The sequence below is a fragment of the Vidua macroura genome, chromosome 7 (assembly GCF_024509145.1).
Source record: "Vidua macroura isolate BioBank_ID:100142 chromosome 7, ASM2450914v1, whole genome shotgun sequence".
Classification (NCBI taxonomy): Eukaryota; Metazoa; Chordata; class Aves; order Passeriformes; family Viduidae; genus Vidua; species Vidua macroura.
The window spans coordinates 28860398-28885655 of record NC_071577.1 but is presented as its reverse complement, the minus strand read 5'-3'; the positions used below and the strand labels follow the sequence as shown (position 1 = coordinate 28885655).

Here is a 25258-nt window from a genome sequence, read left to right as displayed (position 1 = left end):
GGGGTACAGAGACTAACACAGGCACCAGTGATTGCTCATATGGACTCTCTTGACCATATCTGCCTCTAAGTTTCCAATCAAGTAATTCTCAGATGTCATCTCCTAGCAGGCTTCATCCTGCAGAGCTGAACCAAAGCTAGAGAGAGAGATAACAGCAGCGATATATGAACTAATTAGTCATTTGATTAGCTGGCAAGAAGACAAGGTCCTGCAGTTCTGTGACCTAAAAATGCCACTGATGACCTTAAAACTCCATCTCAAGGGTGTCTGGAAATCTGTAACCTCCAGGGAGAGAGAGAGAAATGGGTGATGCCTAAACTGCATTAGCTCACATGAGATGTTGAAACAGCACAGATGTTAAGCCAAGGATAGGTGTGACATTTGAAGCACTCAGCCAGCAAAAGAGCACCTGCAGCACTGCACTCTGTTTGAACTGCTGCACCAAGGACTCCCAGTCCAGCCTACATGGGAGGTTTGTGGGATGAGTGGTTTAGCACACCCAGAAAGCACACCAGGACCTCATCCTAGCAACCCAACAACATACAGCAAGAGAGGAAAAATATACACCAGATAAAAACCGCCCAACTGCTTCTCCTTTATTAGAGCAGGGCTAACAGCCTGCCAGTCCCAGGCAGCAGCCCCTGGGCTGCACCACACTAGGGGAAGAGAGTGACTGAGGAATGGAGGGAGAAGTCACTTTGAACAAGACTCCCTGAGTGGTTGCTTTCTTCACTTCCACTGTAGGGTCCTACACTTCACTGGAGATCTGATTCAAGAAGGCAGTAGTTATTCCACATGCCGTAACAGGAGGAGGGAGTGGGGTGATGGCAGGAGGTTCCCTTAGGTTGAAAAGTTGCATCTTCAACAGCAAAGGAGGAAGACACCAAAATGACCATGGTTAGGGGTCCCAAGTTGTTCTGTGTCCCCTTCCTCCAGCCTGGACCAATTCAACACTCTGGAGCATGTCATCACCTGACTGCACCCAATGCACTAAAAGTTTCCAGCCTAAACTGAGGCAGTGCCTCCCTGGAAAGCCACCACCTGATGCAGAGGAACCCACAGCGACCAGAAATGAGCCAGCCCAAAGCAGGCAGCAGAAAGCAACACCAACTCGCAAGCAGTGAGTTCCTCTCTACCAAGAAAGCCCATCTCCTCTCCCACCTTCAACAGCTTGGATGGAGTCTGATTCTAGGGTGTCTCTCTACCCTGAGAAAAGATTAAAGGAAACAAATGCATTGGCAAAGATACCCCTGCCATCTGCACCTTGGAAATGCCCTCTGGAACGGAGAAGAGGAAGATCCCTCACCCTGCACACTCCTGGGAGAATGGTGCAACCTCCAGCAGCTGCCAGCACTGCCCCGTTTCATCCCCATCCTCTCGACACAGATCTAGACCTGCCTTTCACCTCCCACTTCCCCCATGTGCTTTGTCCCAGAGGGATGAAATCACCTCCAGCATCAGAATTTCTCAGAAGAAGTCCAACACATAGTTTAAATTTTACCAACCCCTGCCAGAGGCCTTGGAGTAAAATGCAGAAGTGGGAACATTTTCTCAAATAGGAAATGGAGATTTAGAGTGCTGCAGCCGGCTCTCTGAAGAAATGCAAGCTTTGCTGGGATAATGGAACCCCAATATGCACAACGTTTTCCCCCTCATTCCCTTTTCTCTGAAAAAAATGGGAAAAAGACCCCAACAGCACACACAATAAATCAAAGATGAAAAAAATTGGCCATGGGCATGGTTCAGTAACACATGTGCTGTGCTCAGCCCTGTGTACCCTTACAGCTCTCAGAAGAAGCGAGTAAAATTAAGAATCCAGTTACTGCAGTTACAAAGAAATGTAAGGTTTCCAAATCGGACTTATTGTGAATTGAAACAAAACCTCAAAATGCTGAAATTCTCCACAAAAGGAATTCCAAAACAATCACTTGGGAGTCCATTGGAAAAGCAATTATATTGCTACTGTATTTCCTCCAATGGAATTATACTTGAAAATTATAAACAGAAACTTACTTCAACACAAAGCATGTAAAACAACCAATTGTTAACACTGAGAAAAATCCTCCATCTCTTTTTTCTGCTACTTTTTAACAACCCTGGTGTAGTTTAGTAGAAGATTATAGTGTTGATGACGCCAGATATTGGAATATGATTCCATCAACGAGTCCTAGCCAGGAAATTCCAAAGCTGGGGTTGCCAAAGCAACATAATTAACTTGATCACGGTATACACTGTGTGCCACTTCCCAAATGGCCCTTTAACACCCAGCTAAATCCTTGGCTTGAATGGGGCATCTCAGTGAATTTCTCCTCTGAGTTCCTCAAGAACACAGAGCAAAAGGGGAAGTTGTCAAAATTACTAAAAGCCAAGTACCACTCTGCTCCCTGGCCAATGCTCCCCTGGGCTTGAAGAGGTCAAGGAGCAATTCTTGAACCTACTCCCACAACTAAGAACTGCAGCAATCACAGGAACATGTGACCCTCTTGCATTTTATAAAGATTCACTTTTAATTCACTGTTACCAAATTTAAGAGGTTTGATTAATTTATGGCATTATCAGTAATATTACTACTGTTTGGGCAGAGAGGCCTGAATGCTGGTGCTAAACCTTGATCCCAGGGCCACAAACTTCAAAACCTGAAAATGCTGTCACTACCTCAATGTGTACAATGTATCAAAAATAAGAATCTGTCTGTTCATTTGGAAAATAAAAATAAAGAAAAGTAAGAAACAGAAAAAAAAAATTGAGTGATGGGCTTTCAGCCTGTCATCAGACCACTGTGACCTCAATTTTTGAGAAATAAAGTCAAAATCTATTCTTATCTTCAGAGATTCAAGATGTATTTATGTGTCAAACTTTCTCCCCCTTGTCCTTAGCCTTTGGGAAGCACACTAAAAATTATATCAAAGCCTGAAAACCCTGCGATCACATTCCCATTCACCTTTGACCCAGGATGCCTACAGCTCTCACCAGCTCCTCAGTTCATCCTCACCATGCGGCAAAGGCAGCAGGTCTGGGAGCAAACAGCTCAGGATGAAATAAAGGCCACTTTGCATAGCAAAATTGTGCTGCCCTGCTCCAATTCTGAAGGCCAAAAAAGTTTTCTTTGGCAGTTTTCTGCTTCTTTGTATCTGTGAGGGATATTTCACCACCATCTTCTTCTCCTTATATACAAATATTTGATTATTCTCTTTGAAATGTCTCTGTAACATCTACAGGCATAGGATGCCGAATGCAAACACTGATTGATTATTTCTTAGCCATCAAATGTGCTTACACAGCAACTACACACAGCAAATGCACACAAATCTCACATTTCACGTTTTAAAATATGAATGTGCTGTGTTTTTTTTTTACTCAAACATAATGAATGAGCTTAAATATTAGAACTTGAAATTATTAAGTAAATCATGGCACCTGTAAAGCTTTTATTTGCATAACATTAATTCTTGATGGCATGTAAAACAAATTCATCACTCTCACTATATTGTAGTCTGATTTATGTTAGAATTGGAAAAAATAAAAATCTTGAGCGCAAAATTATGTTGACAAGATGTACGTGCTCTTCGAAGCACAGGATTTTTTTCTTTTCTGAAGCATCAAAACAACTAAATTATGGGAAAGAGGGCTGGGAGAAAGCGTCTTTAAAAATGAATAACATACTAGCGTCACACATACACACTCTACAGTTATTAATGTCAAGCATGGTGAAGATACTCTAGAAAATCATTACCATTCATAGCTACTAACAGCCATTAAATTTCAATCAATTCAACTTAACACAAGTGTACTTCAGCAGCCCTTACAGTTCCTTATAGAGGTGGCTCCGAAAGTCCTGTCTGACTTATTGCATTGTCCCCCGCACAAAGGGGCATTGCTGAGCATTGCTGTGAAAAGGAGCGATCTTGGTGTTGGGAACTGATGTTCTTTTAACACCGCTGCAATCAACAGACCTTGCTTTTAAAAGACGGTGTGATAAAAGGGCTCTAATAGAGCTCCTCAGGTCAGCATGGAGGGGAGCAATACACTGATTCTAGCTAGGAATGCCACTTTCCAAGCTGAAAAAAAAAAAAAAGGTGAGATGTTTTCAAGGGAATTTCAATGAATTTTAGCGACAGAATCAAACTGCTTAACACAGTGCTAAACTATTTCCAGGTGAATCTGCTTGCTTTAATAGAATATAATCACCAAATATACATTTTGTTTGAAACAGGATTTAACTTCCAGAGACTGGATATTTAAAGCTCCTAGTGATGAATATAAGGCACAGCACTGTAACATTACAGAATCTCCACTCTTCTGAATAGCATTTGTAACACGGGAAGTTTTTTCCACTGCCATTGCAGGAATTAAGCTGTGCAGCTAACCATCCCTTGCAGATTCTGGGAAGAACCAGCTGGTCCCCTGCTGGGGGTATTTGCCACCTCATGGCAGGGGGTGAGGGACTGTGACCACAGGGTGCTCCTCTCTGAGGGGCTGGACCCACACTGGCTTCTGCTGTGCAGCAGAGCATCCCAGAGAAGGCACCTTTCTCTGGAGAGATTTCATTAGTTTCATGTGAATGGGTTGTCTACACTAAAATCCTACAGTTCACAGGGGATAGGAGACGTTTTATTACTATTCCCCATCCCCACGCCTCCCCAGAAGCCCACATTTTTCCAGCAGGGCTCATTCTGCTGGGCAGTAAGTCCTCTCTCTAGATTTACAGGCAGCTTAAGCTTGCAAGTGTCTACTCCTACAGAAGAGAGAGTCACTCCGTGCGCAGAAAAACAGATGTGCCATCACTGTAGCTGAAATTACAAGCTCAAGTCCAAAATCCCTTTTGTGGCTTTTAGATCATCCCTTAAAAGTATCAGGATTGATGCTACTATTCATTAGGAGAGTATTTGGGACTGTTCTACAGAACTCCATGGTTTTGCTTCCCCTGGGATTTAGACTTAGCATTTAACATTGGGTAGCAGTAAAGTTCTTTAGAATCAAGAAACATCCAAGTAATCTCTCAGGCAGATATATGCTTCATTTTGCCTCATTTCACTACACTTACGAGTTGCATGAAATGAAATGAAATTAATTTTAAAAGGACCGTTTATTGAAAAATCTTGCAGTGACAAGTTCAGAAAGTGCCAGAATTCAAGTAAATCCTTCCATGGAAAATGTTAGGGAAGCTTAATCATACTGGAAACCACATTTAATTACAGCTTTTTAAGTCCATCTGGGAAAAAAGAAGCGACTTAAATATGTCACCTGAGATGATCTAGATACTGAAACTATTTGTAAGTTAACAAAAGCATTTGCATCACAAAGCGCTCTGGGGCAGCACCACGGCAAAGCAGATGTGTAATGAACAAGGATCACAGCACCAAAACAATCAGGACTGTAAATAACTACTACTAATCTGCAATCATTTAAATTTGGATTTAATTGCTAGGCAGCAAATACATTTAATTCCTGAAGAGGTAAATGCTCTGCCGAATACACACTTAAAGGTATTTAGTGACAGAAGCACCACAGTCAAGAATCCAAAAGTCAGGAAGGCACAGAAAAGCCAAGAAGCAGAGCTGGGGCTGCCGTGAGTTCACAACTTTAAACAAATTTTTCCCTGGAAGAGAATGAATAATGTGGCCATCCCCACTGTACATACTGTAACTGCTGCAGGAGTGACACAATGAGGCACATGGGAGGCAAGAGGGTAGTGACTACAGAACAAAATTCAATCTAGTGACTAATGAATAAAAAGTTCCTTTTATTTCTCAGTTGTTTTTGGTTCATTAAATTTTCCACAGATTTGCAGAGAAAAAAACGTGATCAATAAACCTTGACAAAAGTGAACATGTGAAATGGGTGAGAGAAAGGCACAGGAAGATAAAAGTGATATCCCGATCACAGATTTCAGAGGTAGATGACCAGAGCTCTGGGCTGCTGAATAATCTGAATAGACCATCATTTCTTTACAGCCTTTTACTTTCTTTTCCCTGACTGTTGGAACTCTTCATTCAATACAATAGCAAATGCACTAAAACTTTTTTTCTTATGCTAATGGTCGAAATCGGGCGCTCACAGTTAAAACACACTTCCCACCAACTTGTTTTCTTAAAAAAAAAAAAAAAAAATTAACCTATTCAAGTTAAACTAAAATGTCAAAGACAGCTTAAGGCTTACTCTCACCATTCCTCAAAATTAATGGTTTTCTCCCCAGTAGATACAAAAAGAAAAGACTTGAATAAGGATAAAGCTGCAAGACTCTTTTCATATGAAAAAGAACACTTAGAAAGTAAAAAGAAATACATCCAGTACAAAGATCCTGGTACCTACAGTTCTAATTCTTATTGTTTCCTCTTAGAATATTTATAATTACAGAAAGGTGACAGCCAATCAAATAATTGTGAAACGATAAGAAAAGATTCACCAGTGACTAATGTATTTGGGCAGTCATGCCCATGACAGTATCAGAAACGCTTCCACTCATTACAATAGGAGCCCAAGGGAGCCTATATTCAATTTTTTTCGAATTTGGGTGTCCACTTCCAGGCACTGAGGCCTCTTTTTGCTGTGGTACTGAATATTCTCAAATGCCAAACAATTTTTACAGCTCTGACCTTCTGAATTAAAGGACAATTTTCCTGTTCCCTTTGTGCAACACATTTAATCTTTAATGCATTTAGGTTCACTTTGTTTATAAGAAGTTAAAGGTTATGGGTTGTGGTTTTACAGTAGCCAAGAGTGAATGAACAGAAGTTCTGTGGCCTCTCCTGGACTACACATATCAAACATGTATTCACTCCAACTGGAACTGGTCTGTAGAAAGTTTGACCTGATTACCCACTATTTCCATTCCAGTCACTTGTTCACAAGGGAAACCTGCAATTTTGCCTCTTGAACTATCAAGATTGCCATGCAAGATGCAATTTTCATTCCTTTTACAACAAACACCAGTTAGTTTCTAGAAGATGCATATATATGGGATCTGCTGTAAGCACAGGTCATGAATTGTGTGTACTCCATGCATGCACACAAATGTGCGTACATAAATGTAGATATGCACAGGCACACATGTATTTGCTTTCTAATACAATGCCTTCTTTCTGTCATTCATACAAGGATTCATTCTTTGCTGTTATTTTATTTAGTGTTGCATTAATTCATTCCCAAATACCTACAAGTTGTTTTGGTTTTTTTTTAAAAGGGTCCTGGCAACAGAGCTGAAGCAAACCCTAAATACCACTTAATGCTTTGTGGCAAGTTGTCCAAATGTGCAACTGTTTAAAGTATTTATCCAGGTACATAAGGGGGTTGTGCAGCTCTTGAACAATGCCCTGGAATCTTTCCCATCAGCAAGAAAGCGGACAAAAAGCAGAGACCGCTTAACCTCAGTGCCTTAGCTGCAAGTGAGAAGTGCAAATATTGCATTTCTATAAAGCCCTAGAAGCTTCATAGAAATGGAGTGGCAACTAATTAGTTTGATGCTATAGTCACATCTAATGTTCCTAAGTAGCTTCTTTGAAAAAACTCACTGCCTTGAAATCCTTGGCCAGATTATTAAGTGGAGGCTTTGTGATGGGGCAATAGATAGGTGTTTGCTCCACAAATACATACAGATTTTGGTGACTGCTTACTGAATCCACTGCCTTCATTAATCTGCACTGGAAACTTCACTATGAACAGAGCACTTCTCAGAGTACAAAAGCATGAAGTATCTGTGTACCTTTCAGACTACAGGGCAAACAACTGGCTTACAGTAGGCCACCAAAAACAGGGGCAGGCAGTTAACCAAGTGTCTTCCATACTTGCAACTGCTATTAGGCCACATGCTCTACCCTATCTTTAAATTAAAAAAAAAGATGGGTCCAGAGGACTGAAAAATTCAAACGTTTTCAATAGAAACAAAGTATCGAGATCATGAAAAATGTATTTTCAAGTCAGACAAAACTGCAGCTAACACATAACCCCTTCTGTATACAGCTGATCGATCACACAGCCCCAGAGCCTGTGCAGCTTCTATACAACTGTGCCACTGAAAGGAAAGTTGTGGTATAAACCTGTAAGATGATTAGAATCACAGAAAACATAATCAAAAACGGTTCTTTGACATAGAAGTTCAAACTGGTTTTCAAAACAATGGCAAAAATACTGCTCTTTATATATATGCAGCCAGAAGGCTGTCTTTTCTAAATGTGACTTCAGTGTGACATTTGGGAATGCAAGCTGCTATGTGTTGGATGTCTGAGGTCAAGTTCTGTTCTCTTTTATCCAAGTATAACCTGGAGCAGCTTTAATGAAATTATGCTAGATTTATATTGACATATGCATCTAGTTCAAATTCTTCTACGTCTCTAATTTTTCTCTAATTGAATGACCTAACACAAATAGTATTTGTCCATCTGTATACATCCCCTTTGACACACTGGAGAAAAAAAAAAAAGAAAGACATTGAAAGGAAGTTGGAAACAGTCCTCAAGATCTGTTTTCCTTTGAAGAACAGCAGTTGCATTTTTGGGCACTTCAAAGTCACATACTTTAAGCAATAACAACATTCGAGATGAAGTGAATCTTACCTCAACTTGCTTTAAAGATCAACTCTTTCACAAACACACACCAGAGGTTGCCTATAGACATACCTATAGATTAACAAGTTCATCTTCAGTCAATCAGGTACTTTTCAGTGCTACAGATAGGTCATGCTTTCAATCAAATGACAAATTTCCAGCAGTTGTTTACAGTGGAAGAGCCATAATGAATTTCATTCGCTTCTTCAAAGTTGTCAGTTTTGCAATAACATTCAATACTACATTTTTATTGCAATTCAAAGTTTGACAGGTGTCACCATTTCCCGATGTTACAGCCAAAATACAAATTACCATATCCGCCCATCAGAAAAGCTGAACCAAACCAATTCACCAACTGTAGTTGCTGTATGCAGTAATTATCACGCAATTCAAACATTCCAGCAGCATAAACAATTATTTAATTAATTAACAAAAACCTCTTTTCCAGGTGAATTTAGTTTATTTTCTAATGAAGTTAATTTTATTAGGTTTAGAACTTAAAAAAAACCAAAACAAAACCAGCCCCAAAAAGACCTCCAAAGTTTTTCTTAAATCAAGGTAGCTAGAACAAGCAGATAAAATCAGCAAGTCTTATAACAAATCAGTCTATTCCACTTGTGTGTATTTTGAATTTCATGGCTTATTTACTTAACTTTTTTGGCACCAACTGCACATGCCAATTCAATATTTGTTTAAATGCTGTTTTATGCACATGCTAGTAACGCTTACTTTCAAATTCTCGTACATCCCCAGAGCCTCAATTGAAAAAAAAAAAAAAAAAAAAAAAAGAAGAAAGAAAAAAGAAGGGAATTGGTAGGGGGTAGGCAAGGTTTTACAACTAGTGCCTTTATCTGTGGCCGTAAAAATATAAACACCATACACCAATAAAATGCTAATTTCTGTAAGCACGAGGTTTTCCAGCACCTGGGGCAGTATGAAATGCGAGCGCAGCCATAGGAAGACACAAGTTTCACTGGCCCGGCCGGCGGTGACCCCCCACGCCCGGACATTTGGCCACCCGGGCCATGTAGCGGGGGCCGAGCCGGGTCCCGGCCCCGCGGAGGGCGCACCGCACCGCACCGCGCCCGCGGCTAAGCCGCAGCCCCGGCCCGGGAAGTTTTGAAGCCCTGGCTGCAGGTTAGCTAAATGATTTAATAAATAAATAAGCCCATAAACCTCGGAAAAGCCGACAGCAGGACCACTGATAAATCACCCTAAGCCCCCGCGCTGGAAAAGTCAGGTTTCCCAGGAAATGATGGCAATCACTTGAGGCAGAAAAGGCATCTAGATGAGCCCATCTCCCTCCCCTCCTCCCTGATTGTTTTAAAGCCACCGAGTCCGGGGAAAAAACTCTCAACTCTCTAAGTCCTTAATAGGATTGGAGTCCGGGTCTCTCCAAGCCGCTCCTCATCACACAGGGATCAAGTTGCAGCAGGGAATTTTTTAAATTCCTCAGCAAATATACTTGTCGAAAGATTGCCCCTCCCGGATGGGGGGATGACAAGGAGGAGAAGGGGCAACTTCATTTTTCTTCTGAAAAAAAAAAAAGACAAACTCAATTCTGGCTTTGGGGAGCTCTGCCGTCCTCCAGGACCCAGGGCAAGGCGGTCCCGGCAGCAGCCCGGGGCTGGGACTGTCACCGCAGCCCCCGGCAAAAACAATGGCCGGGGAGGCACGGTCCCGGAGGGGTCTGGACGGGGAAAGATGGGGACACACCGGACACACGCGCGGCCGCATCCTCCCCGCTCACCTGCGAGGTCGGGGGGACACACGGGACAGGCCCCCTCGGGCACCCGCTGCGAGGAGAGACCCTCACCAAATTGTACCCTCCCTCACACACACCCCCCACCGGCGTAGAGCAGCTCCAACCAAAGCGGGAGAAGAGGAGGGTGAAAAAAAGAATAAAAAGCACAATGAAAAGACACAATAAGCATCAACTTTACCCAAAAAGCGAAGCAGCAAGTTTTCAGCAGACGAGCGGTTGCCGCGGAGCAGCGCTGCTCCTCCGGACCCCCATCATAAACTTGGGGGAGGGGGGCGTGGGAGGGACTTTCCCTCCGTCCTTCCCTTTTGTGCCTCTCCCCCGCTCCGCTCCGCTCCTCGCCAAAAGCTGCCGCGGATCCCGGCGGCGGCGCGGTGCTCTCCCGGCTGCAGGCGCGGAGCAGCTCCGCGGAGGCGGGCGGGGAGGGACGGGGAGAGGGAGGGCTGTGGAGGGCTGAGGGCGGCGTGCAGAGGTGAGGGGCTCCCGCTGCCCATCCGCCCGGCCCGCCGGCGGGACACGGCGCGCACACGTACACCTACTTTATGTGTATAATAGATATACACGCACATGCACACACACGAGGGATGAAGTTGAGCAGCCTGCAGGAAGACGCTGGAGCGCTTTCAAGAGGAAAACTGGCTCTAGGGTCTGTTTTTCTCTTTCACCCGCCCTTTAAGAAAAAAAAAAGGGAAATTTAAACCTTCCCACCCTTTTGGCGCGGGAGCAGCGCACCGCTCCGGATCTTCTCTCTCCTCCCCTCATCCCCTTTCATCCCGGATCGCCCCCTCGCCTCAGCGAACCGCACCATTTTGGGTGCGGGGATTTCTGTGGGGCGCGGTGGGATCCGCTCCGCCAGCCCGGCTCCGCCGCGCCGCTCGGGAGCGCCGGGAGCCCCCGCACACCCCGCTCAGCTGGAGCACATCTGCAGCGAACCCACACAAATCCCCCTTCCTCGAAAAGCTGCCCCCCTCCTCCCCAAACAGCACAAGTTTGGCTTGTGCATATTCGCTCGCGCAGAGGCGGGGATGGAGCTGGGGGTGGTTTTCCTCCAACTTTGGTGGTTGCTTTTTCCCCGCGAGTTTGCGCGACTTTTTTAAGCCCCCGCCACAGCAGGGCTGGAGGCAGCAGAGCTGCGCGGAACATCCTCGCACACGGGTGGCTTTACCCGCCGGGAACGTCTAGGGGGAGAAACGCGTTCATTAAAGAATGTTCCCTAAACGCGATAAGCAACCTCACCGGAGGTTGAATCTAGTTTCATCCTCTTGTTTTGGGACTCAGGCTACGAGGAGGGGAGAAAGAATCTCCAAAAAGTGCCCCGCTCGCACCCCGAATATCTTTGCTTTTCTCCGATCGACATTAAACAGCAGCACCAATGAGAAACGCAGCAGCCTGAACTTGGACTTTGGCCAGGCTGGGCTTGTTATTTAAATTGTTTTGATTTCTTTGGCTATGGAATTTATCAAAAGTTTAAAACACAACCAGATGCTGCTGGGAAGGGTCACTGCACTGTACTCCAGAGCAAGCTCAAACTCGCCGTATCATCAGGGTATCTGACTCCGGCAGGATTATGGCCAGTACCATGGCAACCGCATGCCACATCAGCCCCCAGCTTCACTTTCAGTCCCTTGGGCAGTGTTAACATTTGCCAGCGGATTTGCCCGACACGCAGCCCAGGTCCGGGCAAGTGGAAAATGAGCACAAACCACTCAGAAACCTTCCTCTTCTAGCTTGTGCAAAGCAACCTGGCCGGGCTGCTTCATACTACAATTTTAATCCTAAAAACCAGCTACCAATTTGGGTGTCTTCTGTTTGAAATTTTACACACATAGCTTTTTCTCATTTTTTTCTTTTCTTTTTTTTTCCTTCTCTTTTTTTTCCCCCTTATTTTCTGGATATCATTAGAAGGCTGGTATCAGGCTTCTGCACTGGCTCACCATGCACTCTCAAATCCCATTTATTCCATTCAGATAGCCTGGGAAGGACTGTGAGGCAGGTTATTTTGCCAACCATCAATGCTGCAACATTTTTTTTTTTTCTGGTCAAAGTCTCACATTAATATGCACCCACTGTTTTATCCAAAGAAATTCCCTCCTCTCTCCATGGTGCACATGCAGTCAGTGCTGGCACAGCAGCACAACCTTACCCCATCCAAGTGGACAATTTTCTGCTGAGAGGAGTTTCATTGCACCTACTACTGATGAGCACCATGCAAAGGAGAGGAGGCTTTGGTTACCAAAAGAAGGATCAAAAAAAGTCTTTGATCTCCAAAAACAAAGCTCACTTTTATTCCCAGGTTACTTTACTTGGGAAAGATGACCCAGCAGCCTGGGAGATAGGTTAAAATAACGGGGTTTTGGATGGATCAAAAGGACAAGCTGGCAAAACATTAACACTAGATATGTTCTAAATTCTTGCTGCACAGTTATAAACATGTGTACATCCAGACTGCTGGCCAAGAACATATTTAAAATCAAAGAAGGAGGAATCAAAGGATTAATTCAGAGTTATGTAAAGAAGGACAGTTTTCCCTTCTAAAATTCTCACATGGCAATCTTTTAGAAGATGGAGACTTTTAAGCCTGAATGGAAGCTCCTCCTTTTTGTCTGAAGGATGACGGCTGGCGATGGCTGGCGACGGCTGGAGTTTTTTGCGAACTTTGAGTCGGCTTTTACATTATCTGCCTGCTGTAGCTCATCTATCCTTCCCTCTCCTGCTCTGCTCATTGAACTGCCCTCTCTTAATCTTCCATAGGTGTCCGAGATTAAATAGACGACAGAATGACTGACATTTGGTACACATAAAAGAATCAAAATATGAACAACGGGTCAAAGTGCAAACCTTCCCTCTTGTCTTCCCTCCTGCTCTTGTACAACTTGATAGGGATGAAACCAAGTAGGGATGTAAAGATATATGACAACGTGCACTTACTATATCTTGTTGGAGCACGATCATGTGGATATAGAAGATACATTCCAAAATGTTCAGGACTAAGGAAAGAGGGTTTTTTAATCAAAAATTTTAAAAAAGCCTTTCACAATGATAAAAGATTGACATACCACCAAGTCCAGGATTGCTAATCTGGGATCTGTCCCATTTCTGTTTGGTCAATGGCCAGAATCTGGAAGTTAGACTAGCCTCAAAAGGCACAAATGTGGCTATTAAAATGTTTGATATAGTTCTGAAAATGGACTGTAATTATTTATTAAGGTACATCTTAAAAAAAAATGTTGAAAAACCAATGGGAAATGCTCCATTCTGTTCTGTTCGTGTCTATAGAATTTATTTCTGTAATCTTCATAGATCCTTATGATAAATTAAAAGGCCCATTTGAGTATTCCAAAGGATACTCACAAGTAGAAGCTACCAGGAAAAAAAAAATCACATTTAAATATATTTCTCTTTTAAAACATAGAAAATAATTACATGTGGGATGATCACTACGAGATAGAAGCCTAAAACCATGTTTCATGCAAGTCATATCTTTATGATGTCTGGTTTAAGTCCAAGTGGGAAGTAGTACATGACCACTTCTGCCCTGATTTAAACAGCTGTACCAGCTCTGGGGTCAATGAAGTTGCACTGAACCTGAATGCACCTCGTTTCTATTGAATGTAATTAATCACAATGATATTTAATGAATTAACAATGTCATGTGTAATGCTGGCTCAGAATTTTACTAAGAGAATGGGAAAGATTTTTTGGCACAGTGAATTCCTTTCTTTTTTTAAAGTTGCCCTTTTACCTGGGGGAAATTGTAACTGTGGGTAGACAATGAGCCAATACTCATGGGGATGATATGCAGCTCTGATTCCTATCTGCCTCCATGTATGTGTTGTCTCTTGTTTAGAGCTTCAGTGTTAAGTTTCTCAAGGCAGGTGCCATCTTCCTGCATTCTACATTTTGATTAAGCCTTATTTTATTTTTCCTCTCTCCAAAGTATATTCAAATTATAACTTCAGTGCTAATTTCCTGATAGTTGCTGCTTTGGTTTTGCTTGTTTGTTTGTTTTTGTGTTTGATTTGGTTTGGCTTGGTTTGTGGGGAGAGGATTGGGACCTTTTTTACTGTATTGGAAGGATCAATTTTTGGCTGGCTTAATCTATATTGGATCATGAATATTGAACTAATACCATAAACTCTTCTAAGGGTTTTCTGTGATTATGAAATGATACTTCTATGCTATATCAGCAAAGAAGGTGGTACTTCTATTTACTGCAAAACTGGCCTGGGAGCCTGCCTGTCATTTCAGAGAGCATTCAAGATCTTATTCACTTCAAATTGAAATGCCCTGCTAAAACAAGACCTTATTCACATGACTATATACACTGAAATTTATGCTTGTAAAATGATAAATAAACCATTTGAATGGGCATTCACAATGGACCAGGGATACACACACCATCCTTACCTGTCTTAGCAGGAGGACAGAAGCTTCTTCAAAGTACACAGAGCCCATCATGTCTACATGGTTTTCAAGAAGTGCTGCACTTGTGGCTGCCCTTGCCAGACCCAGCCTGTTGTCACACTGTGAGAGGGCCCTTCTCACTCAGGTCTGAAAAAGGAAGCACGATTTGCTCTAAGACTGGCAACTCCAAGCTCAAACTACAGAAAGTTTAATATGAAAAGCTCAGGGATAAGTTATGCCTCTCACAGTGTTTCCAGCTGTAGAAAAGCTGCAGTGCTTTGTGCTTATGTGGGGAAAAGAAAACAAGTGACCCTGCAGAAGCACTGCTCTTTGGCACAGATGTAAAAATAAAATGTGCAGCTTCTCAGGGATGGTCTTTTCTCATAATAATTTGCAGTTTCTCATTCTTTATTCCTCTTCTCCCTGTCCCTCTAACTGCAGCCCCCTCTGCCAGACAGGAGATGGGCTACAGGGCTCTGCCGGCCTGGGGGCTTGAGGAGGGAGCAGGGCAGCACAGCAGCCTTGCAGGGCTCCTTTGGGCTTCATCTGTCCCCAGCAAAATGCTTGATTTGATGAGGGCCCACATAACAATTCCCTTCCTGGGGTTGATTGGGTTACTTGAAATCTGTTGTCTCCTTATAGGGAGGAGGGGAAGAGAGCAGGCACAGGAGTGCACACAATAGTAACTGGGATACCTGTAAATGGCATTGTGTGAAGAACTGCAAAGTGGAATTGGCAATGAACAGAAAGCATTGGACTTGGACATTGACATAAAGTCAATGAGATTTGTTGGAAGCTATATTTACATTTCATGAGAGAAAACTAACAAGATGACTTTTCATTCCACTCCAGGAAGAGATAATTTGTTAGGCTTTGCAGAAAAATAGAAATCCTTGTCAGTACAAAATGTATAACCTGGTGCTGTACACATTATACCATATTGCATACACACAGTGTATATATACTGATAAATAATTTGCACTGATTTGCCTTGATGTTGGACCGCTGAGACATTATCTACTGTGGCCAATGCCTGTAATAAAAGTTTGTGCTTTCCTCCAGCCAAAAAACTTTATCCATTTAAACTTCATAGTTGTATAACCATTAATTAGGATCTCTAATGCTTATATAATCCAAGGCCAGCTAAAGAATCCCTGATACAGCTGGAAAGGAAATCCCAATTCAAAGACCCAAATTCAGGCTACTAGATAATGCTGTCTCACAAAGAAATCCTTTGCCAGAGCTCAGTCTGCTTTATTCTGCCCTGACTTTAAGGGTATATAAAACATTCAAATAGATCTCATCTTATTTACTTTTGTAAATCACTTTTTCTAAGTCTTTTGGAGGAATTACAAATCCTTCATGCTGGATGGCATTTTAGCAAAAGCATGAACTCTTGTGCTAGTCCTAGTTTTAGGAGCCTGTAAAGGAATAAAAGGATTAGAAATAAGAATATGATCATATCACTGACATCTCAGAGTTCTTGTGTACTAAGGGCCCCTTTCTGCAGATAACACATCCAGGGGGTGCAGAACAACAGCCAAACTTGTACAAATACTAAGAGTTCTGGAAAGGGCTCCAATTTTTCAGTACTCAGATTTTCAGGGGTAGCCTGCCTTCTTCGGAAATGAGTTGTCTGTGAGTTATCTCAAGTCAAGCATCCAAAATACCCATCCTTTACCGTAAATCTTGACTAACATCTTATGGTGATGAGCAAAGAATGTGGACACAGATATATGAAACTGCTGGCTGAACAGCAGGAGGTGCCAGAAAACTCTATCAAGCCAATGTGAATTTCTATTACATTTGTTGAATAAATGAGTGGCACAAACATCTAGAATCAGAAGTAACCCAAATCCCTAAATGATGGCCCTCCTATGTACTGCCCACAGAGGTCCAGCCCAGTTTTGCTGAAGAGACAAGGACATTTGCAATCATACCTAAAATATTTCAAATTGGTTATATTGTTTATAGATTGCTTATGTCAAAACTGGTGAATTCTCTGGTGTGCTTTAGGATTTATGTATTCCAGTTCTTTGAAAGGTTTGTTCTTATTTGTTGCTACCTGCAAAAATATATATCTTAGCCCCAATTCACAGTGGAACAATGTTAGGTCATTATTCCTTGAATTGTTAGGCTGTAAAGAAGCAATTTCTCACTAACCTGTGACACAGGAAATTGTGATTCTGATGTCAGGTCATTGCTGGAGTTCCTTTTACAGCAATCTGTTTTTCTTGTCAGCAAATGACATTTATGTATTATTTCTAGAAAGTGTAGGCTTCAGTATTTTTGTATGTATACATTCAATATTTCTCTTCTGCCTCTTATTCTGCATAGCTGAGAGTTTTAATATATGAGTCAACTGATAAATAAATATATTTTGATTGATAGTGCAAATACCTGGCAGCTGAAACTAGTGCTATCTCAAAGTGCTTCTCAGAATAGTTGAGTTTCCTGCTTTTGTTTTCACTGCGATTTCTTTCACGAAGCATTGCAATGAATGATTAATGCTTGGATGCCCCTTTTCTCTGGATTCGCTGCTGAACTTAATGTGTTACTTTGTGCTCTGCATGGAGGGAACACAACCCAAACTGCCACCGTGGCAAGATTCTATACCCTATTTAATTGGGCTTGGTGTTAGGAACCACAGTCACTCGTGAGCTTCAGAGCTCCCTGTGATGAGAATAAATATTTTTTGCCAATGTACGGCAGCCTAATTTAGTTGTTTTATTCTATTCATTTGAAATTGGGTAACACGTAAAATATTGGACAGATGACAGTGTGCATATGTTTTACCAATAAATATGCATACTGACTACACAAGAGGTGGTTTACCAGCAGAATATGTTTTACATATACTTAGGGGACTGATGCTATATAGCTACACATCCACAGAGACAAAAGTTATTTCCATTGAAATGCACACAGCATCAAACCTTTCCACAGAATTAAAGCACCTCTCTCTCTGCCAGTGGTTTTTAGGATAATATGCACAGAAAGGGAACTCTCTAATACTAATATGATTACTTTCTTCTGGAAACATCCCAAACATTTCCAAAACAGCTTAGATCCCACTGGCTCTACACACAGGAGGTGATCCTTGCATGTCTCATGGGGTAAGCAGATGGGATAAAGTCCTCAGTGGAACATAATATATACAATAGGTCACATAACGATACGCAGGATGAACATTGGAACCACACTACAAAATTAACATCTTCCTCTTAAATGCAGTAGCTATTTAATTATCCAAGACAACTAAGATCTGTTAATATATTTACAGAACAATGGCATCAGCAGAAGGTGACTATCAAGGACCACAAAACTTTCATCAAAAGTCCAAAATTAATTTCTACAACCTCCTAATCATCCATTCATTTTAATCCATTGTTTCTGATGCATAGATTCAAATAAAGTTTTCCAAAACAGAATGAAAATTAAAAAACCAAGGCAAAATAAATTCCATCCCTAAAGACTTCCAAAATTTGGAGTGAACAAATCCTAGAAAGTATACTAGTAGCAATTTTACACACAAGAAGAGAGGTTATGCTACTAATGTGTAGTTTATTAATCTTTGATTTTCTCAGGATCAGCAATCAAATAATTATTTGGCATAAAACATGGAGGAAAAAAAACCCCATTGTATTATGTTGATATAAAAATGTGAAGTAAATCTTTGATAATATGACCTCTTAATAGGACAATTAATCTTCTAGTATCAGCGCAAATTTCTCAGTTCCAGCTGGCAGAGCTGATATGACATAACCTAAATGTAACATGGTGAGAATGACTCAGCCAGGCAGCCCCAAGGAGAGCAGAGCTTCCCCCAGCCAGGAACTTATGGCATGAATGCCCATACTGACCATGCAGATTCTAATCAGTGCAAAGAACAACAGTCCTCTCTTCGAAGATCATCTAAAGAAGTTGACAAACACTGAATGCAGTCCAGTAATCCCAATTTATGAATATATTCCAAATATCAGAAAGAATACTGTTAAAAGTCCTTCTGTCATTTGATTGCAGAACCGCTAAGCAACAGTAGGGTCCCCAAAACTGGGATGGTAACTCATGGGATCCTGGTGCAGCCCAAGAGTTTGTTACATCCTGAGACTTCTCTCAACACACTCTCCCCAAGTTATCTGAAACCTGCAATGTTCTGAGGTGAACACACTTAACCCAGTAAGCATTTTCTTGCACCACTAAATTACATTTTCCCCTTCTGACCACAGATGAATAAATCATAGTAAAAGTAATCAGGTACACCCTGAAGGATTGTCCTTGCCCAGCCTTTTCCTTAACTTTCACAGAACATCACAGCTGCCATCTGAAGTATGCCACTCTTTGGAAAACCATGAAAAAAAGAGGGTGAATCTACCAAGTATTACAGCAGAACACTTTCCAGCCTGGGTTAGGTCTCTCATGCTCCCAAGGGTGTTAGGCACAGCCCACCTCAGTTCCTTTCCAAATGCTCTCTAGAAAATGCCCTATTTCTCCAGCTTTTCTAAAGAGTTAACTGCCCAGGACAAAGTTACTTAATCAGGTTCTGGATAAGTCCAGAGAAAAATGCAATGCAAACACAGAAAAGGGCTGGAGCTGATGCAACCTGAGACAGTGCACACTCTGTGGTCCAGAGGTGGAAAGCTCAAACTGTATTGTAGGAGAATAACTCAATCAAGGAGTGACGCAAGCAGAACCACGAGAAAGCCCACAATAAAGAAACCCAGCAGCTCAGAAGACCACAGTGAGCCCTGGGCCCTGCATGGGTACAGTCCCTGAGGAAATGGGCCATCCTAGAGACAGTGATTTCCTGGGAGCAAAGAGCTCCAGACACAAGTGTGGTTCATGGATTGCACAATTTGCAGCTGAGCTGTGGCCTCCTTTCCACCCCCACCTTCAAAACGAGCTCCTGTGCACTGCGAAGCAGCTTCCACAAAGCTGGGGACAGTGAGCAGAAGGTACAGCAAGGACTCTGAGCATTGGTGTTTAATTTTCTCAGTGATCATCACTGGAATCACTGAATAGCAGGAGAGGGGCTCACACACTTCTAGTGCAGTGCCAACATCACAGTCACAGAAACTGAAGTTGAAGAGCAGCTTTAAACAACTCCAGTCAACACTGGCAACAGCTCAGCAAGGGGAGCTCAGCCTCATGAAGTGCTGCTAGTGAAGGGAAAAGGTTTAGTGACATTCAGGAGGTCTGCATGGTGCTGTGGGGACTTCCACTGTAGAACATCTGGAAAAAGGGCTGGAAATTAGTTGCATATCTTTTTTTTTTAAAATCCATTTTCCAAGATTTGAATTAGCTATCATATTTTTTTGACTACTTCAGTCTCCTGAAAGGGTATGCCAATTTTTGTTCCTACAAAACAGTTTGTAAGATCTTTTGGAAACAAATGGTCAGAGACCCCACCTTGCACTTTATCTGAAGGATGTTGAAGCAAACATTGCCTTCTCATGTCATGCTGGGCATGGTCTCAATGCTGACCCAGCAGGGGGATTGCCATCAGCTGAGTCACCAAGACCGCTTCCTGCAGCTCCTCTGTGGTCCTTGAGGAATCCAACTCCAGAGCAGCACTGACCTCGTCTGACCTCTCAGAGGGTTTTGGGGGCCCAGCACAAAGACATTTCCATGTGAGCTACTCTCCAAGGGGCTCCTTCATTCATGCTAAGCTACATGGTTCCACTGCAATGGGTAAAAGGGTATGAAAAGAAGGAAGCACAGTAGGTATCTCCCTCTATGGAAATCACATTTGTGAAGATGATTTTATAGCAGCCAGCACAGACATGCTTAAGCAGCAGCTCAGTTGTGGTGCAGTGCATGGGGAGAGTACAAAACCCAAGACAGGAAGATCTGATGGAGTGATCTATGGGGCTGCACTCACACAAGCAGCAAGAAAATCCTCTGAAGCTTTCCATCCTGCATTCTCTGTGTAAACCACATCTGCTCCGGGATGACAGAAGGCTATTTTAGGCACAGTTTATGGAGTTTTTAAAAATGTTATTGGGACTATATTTTGTATCCCTTTGCCAGTAAAGCCAGATGACTGTACCATGAGCTAGATCTCCAGATGGTTTAAATCACGGGTCTTGCTCTAATTTGCTCCAGCAAAGGATCTGGCCCCATGAGTCTAACTACACGAGGTAGATGAAGCTATAAAGAATGTGCCAAATGAGCTAAAATAGCTTTTCTAAAAATAAATACCATAACAGGACTTCCAGTGCCACACATAGGCATTAGGTCTGTCAAAATAGAGTTGCCAATCCCAGGCATTCAAAAATCATGAGTTGGATATAAGGCTGGCTTAAAAAAAGCCCACAAGATTAAAAAGAAACAAGCAAACAGTAATATCTATGTACCTCTTTTGGTTTGCATTCTTGGTGTTTTTGAGTCTTCAGGACAAACCTTGGTTGGTCATCTTTTAAAGCCTTCTCTGTTTGTTTTTTTTTTTTTTCCCTTCTTTCCCCCTTGAAAGCATCAGGGCTAGAAACTTGCTGCTAAGAAAAGACTGCTAAAAAAAAAAAAAAAAAAAAAAAAAAAGAGAGAGAGAAAGATTCTCATGTAATTGCCTGACTTCAGAAACTAAGCTTTTAAGAAGAATATCATGAAGCTCATGATAAAATCATGAGAGTTGGCAACACTATTAGTGAGCTGGAAATGATATAAAGCTCCCATTCTGTAGTCTATGAAGTATTGGACTTTTAGCCACAAGCTTTTTATGCACAGAAAAACTGTCACTGCCATATAACTGGGCTTTTCATTGCCACAGTCTTCAGATTTCCATTAGATCAATTCAGATAGTTTCTAGGGACCTCCTCTTTGTGTGCAGTCAAAAAGTACTTGGCAACAAAAGACTTTCAGCAAATTGCAGATGGACACAAACAGGAATGGTCTCGAAGCAGGCTGGGAGCCTGAAGGAAGGGCTATATCTGGAGGAAAAGAAGTATTTCCACATGGCTGTATTTGCTGGACTTGGACAGCTCTCTGAAGAGCCAAACCCTCCCCCCAGAGATGGATCTGCAAATCCAACTTTTACACTGAAAAACTAGTAGTAGGGAAAGAACAAACCCAGGGAATTGCTTTGACAACTTGACATCTGCAAAATGCATGGAAAAGATTACCATGTAACAAGAGCGAGGAAGCTCCCAGCAGCATGGGGCACCAGAAGTGTCCTGATTGTTGTGTCCAGTCAGTGCTAATCCACCACAACAGGAGCAATTCAAATTAGATGTGTGAAGAAGTCAGATCACCACCTTCCAGGACCTAGCCAGTTTGGGGCATCATTCCCCCTCTCAAAAAGAAATTGTGTGACCTTTATGTGTTTGATGCTACCACACTACAACAGGTCAGTCCAGCTGTAACAGGCTCCAGTCAACTCTGTGAGATGCCAAGGTCCTTACCTAGGTCACAAGAAAGTGGGAAAATGCTCCATGCCCTTAAAAACCTATTAGGAAGCATTGATCCTCTCAAATGAAAGTTTGAAAGACTTGCACTAGAATTAGGAAAACAGATACAGATAGGTGTGAGTACATCACACCTCTCTGGTACTGTTAAAAGGTCCCCACTGCTGAAGCAACAGCACATGACAAAGTTAACACATCCAGAAGTGTAATTTGTTATTTGCCTTTGTATGCAAAGCTCACACATGTTCCTTCAGAAGTGAAATTTCAGATGCCAGTGCCTGCTTAGTGGCTAATGGACCTTAAATCCCCAACACTGTTGGGAAAATCTGTGCTGCAGTTTTAGCTGGAGAGACCTTGATCCTTAAACAGCTCATCTACTTCCTCAGCACAGACTGCAGAGCTGGGAGAGCACTGTAGCAAACTGAGTCATGGGTAAGGGAGAAGTCACCAGGACCAACTGTCATCGATGTTGCACCAAAGTAAGGCAGGAAAAAAATCCATTAAACTGAGTGCATGACACTAGCACAAGCCCCAGCAGAATTTCTTAAGGTTATAAATAACAAGTTCCAGGGGAGAAAATCTGCACCTAGATGAAGTGTCCTGTGAGTCAATGTTATCTTTCCAGAGGTCTGTAACAATTTATGTGTTTGAGTGAAACAAGAAAAATCTGGTAGTTATAGAAGAGTTTGCTTTGAATTTTGAAGCCAGAACTGGAACCTGAAGAACCTCATGCAAGCACAGGAGCATCAGGACTGCAGATTTTATTGGTGGGACTTTATGAAGTCCTGGACCTGCCCAAATGAAAAGAGTTCATCACTTGCAAGGGAAAAAGGCATTGAAAAACTCTGGAATATGGAAGCAGGACAACTACCAGCTCTTAGAAAGTATGTTCCATTCCTGTAGCATTCAGAGAGGAAAAAAATTGTTTTGTGTTGTAGTGCTGGGCTTTTTGAGATGCCCTGTGTCCAGAAATCTGAAAGAGCCACAACACACATCCTAGATCTGTAGGAGAGTGGTTTGGCCAACACACTCCTTCCTGCAGAGCCCTGGAGGAGCTGCGTAGGTCCTGTGGAGATGCAAAGTGCATCTGATGTATGCCCATCATTTCTCAGGAACCATGTGTCCTGCAGTGTAGGTACTGCAATGTCAGGTGAGATCCATCAATAAGTAAACAAACTTGTTACATTCTAAACAAATTGGTGAAGAGCACATCACCATATCTCTTCTGGTTCCAATGCATTCGTGCATGAAACAGTTCAACTACAAAGCTGGCAAGTAGACGATGCTCAATTAATGGATCTGAACCAGGATTTCAACTATGACAATCTGCCACCTCGTGGAAAAGTGAAATTTACACCTTAACCTGGCACTGAGATGGCAAAAAAACCTTTGTGAAGCCTGGCAAGAGTGGAACGACGTCTTTTATAAAAGTGGGAGTTGCACAGACAAGGCTCTTCATGGATAAGCAACCCTCTGTCGGCATTTTAACCTCCCAAAGACAGTGAATCTGGCCATAAATGTATAACATGAATATATAACGTGTTTATTCCATGTATGATGCTCATAACATTACTTGTATGGGTGTTCTTGCCTATTTACATCAGAACCAGACAGAACTTAGTTAAAAGGCACCATGTAGTCCCATCCATGTGATAACTGAGCACAGCCCAAGTCATCTTCTAGCTACCCAGCAACAAAATTTCACACAGCTAAGGGAGACTGCACATGGATTCAGAGCAGTGCCAAGATGTGAATATAGAGCCAAATTTTCCCATAGGATTCTGTATCATTCTGTTGGTGATTAGCATCCTGAGGATCATACCACCATTTTGAAGCACAGGAAATCTGATTCTCAGGATACCTCTGAAGACAGCAACTTTTTTGTGAGGGAGACACTACTGGAGCTGTAGGATAACAGTATTTTTGGAGGGAGCTGCTTAGGAGAGACAATCTGTAAGGGTCAGCACTTCTCCAGAAGTGAGCAACTTTTTGTTTACGATAAATGTTTTTGTGGAACTTTATTGGTAACAATGGCTGTTTGCATCACGTGCATTTCTGGCATCTTTGGAATTAACTTTCAGTTGCTGCTGGCTGGCTTTTGCCTGACCCTGGAAAACAAAGAAGTACCACCAAATCACTCCTCAGATCTCTTCATCATCCAGGTAATTTCCTCCACTGTGGCCAGGGTATTCAGGAGGGAGCCCACATTTCATTGTCCAACTTCAGGTCTAGTCAGATCTGATCAGTTTGTTTGCTACTATTGGTATTATACAGATGTGCAATTCCATGCCATGGAAAGATGTTTCTTTAATAACTGGCTCTTATTTATTTGTTTTTCTACAGGATACAAAGACTTTTTGAAGCTTTAGAGTTATTAGTTTACCCAAAAATGTAATTGTTTTCAATCCAACTCTGCCATCTTGTGGTAGATATTAAAAGGTACTGTTTAACATTTTGTAATTTCTGGCGATAACTCTGTATACTGGATATAAAATGCTTGATGAAGACCCATTATGCCAGCCTTCCAGTAACTGAAGGAGGCCTACAAGAAAGCTGGAGAGAGACTTTTTACAAGGTCATGGAGTGATAGGACAAGGGGCAATGGCATTAAACTGAAACAGGGCAGATTTAAATTAGATACGAGGAAGAAATTCTTCACTCTGAGTCTTGTGAGACATTGGCACAAGCTGCCCAGAGATGTTGTGGATGCCCCATCCATGGCAGTGTTAAAGGCCAGACTGGATGGGGCATTAGGCAAACTGGTCTAGTGGAAGGTGTCCCTGTCCAAGGCATGGGGATTGCAGCTAGATGATCTTTGAGGTCCTTTCCATCCCAAACCATTCTATGATTTCACCATTCTAAAATATTTATAGTAAATATTCTCCTCTGCATTTCAAGGACATCCTATCTATCCTTCAATGAGATAGGTTAAAAAGTGAATGAGCTCGGAAGCTGTTTGCTTTACATTTTTTCTTGGATAATGAAAGGCTGACATTTGTTTCACATTTGTGAGGAGCTGGCTTGTAGTCAGGTTTACTTCCAGTTCTCATGCAATGGTTCCATGCTGCAGTGTTTGGATTATAAACAGGGGACTATTTAAACTCAGGCAATTACTTTTCCTCCTCACTGAGGTCTAGACAGGAGCCAAG

At 42.2% G+C, this 25258-nt stretch overlaps 1 protein-coding gene across 1 annotated transcript in view; it reads right to left on the bottom strand.

The window, feature by feature from the left end:
* Positions 1-10524, bottom strand: part of GLI2 (GLI family zinc finger 2) — a 188539-nt gene extending 178015 nt beyond the window's left edge. The window contains exon 1 of the mRNA XM_053982750.1: positions 10487-10524. The gene's annotated coding sequence lies outside the window, so the exon portion shown is untranslated. The remainder of the gene's footprint in view (positions 1-10486) is intronic.
* Between the last annotated feature and the right edge of the window lie 14734 nt (positions 10525-25258).